The sequence below is a fragment of the Penaeus monodon genome, chromosome 33, assembly GCF_015228065.2.
Source record: "Penaeus monodon isolate SGIC_2016 chromosome 33, NSTDA_Pmon_1, whole genome shotgun sequence".
Lineage (NCBI taxonomy): Eukaryota > Metazoa > Arthropoda > Malacostraca > Decapoda > Penaeidae > Penaeus > Penaeus monodon.
The window spans coordinates 11247818-11248202 of record NC_051418.1 but is presented as its reverse complement, the minus strand read 5'-3'; the positions used below and the strand labels follow the sequence as shown (position 1 = coordinate 11248202).

At 46.5% G+C, this 385-nt stretch overlaps 1 protein-coding gene across 1 annotated transcript in view; it reads right to left on the bottom strand.

Moving 5' to 3' along the window:
* The window catches only part of LOC119594245 (A-kinase anchor protein 17A-like), a gene marked incomplete in the record, with an annotated part of 9101 nt that extends 8716 nt beyond the window's left edge, over nucleotides 1-385 (bottom strand). The window contains 1 exon segment of the mRNA XM_037943314.1: nucleotides 323-385.

Sequence of the window (385 nt, the reverse complement as noted above, 5' to 3'; positions counted from 1 at the left end):
ACAGACAACATGCAAATGAAAACCCTTCTGTAATCGTGTTCCTCACAACCATACGCTCAACAGACGACCTTACACACCACAGAACCCCGATCCTTTTCACACATAAACCCCCCAAAAAAAAAGTCCATTTATACCAAAAACGTTTTAAAAAATAAGAGAAAAACAAAAAATAATCACATTTCCTCTCTTCTGTCAAAGCCTCTCTCTCCTCCCCTACTCCCCCTTCTTCCCCCGACGAAAATCCCTTCCCTTGCCCTCCCTCCTCACCCTCGCGAGACCCGAAATGCCCCAAACGTACCCAAAAGGCCGTCACTCGACTCACAAAATGAAAAAAAGGGGGAAGAGGAAGGAGCCGCGAGTCTCAGCTGACGTTGTTTACCATCCT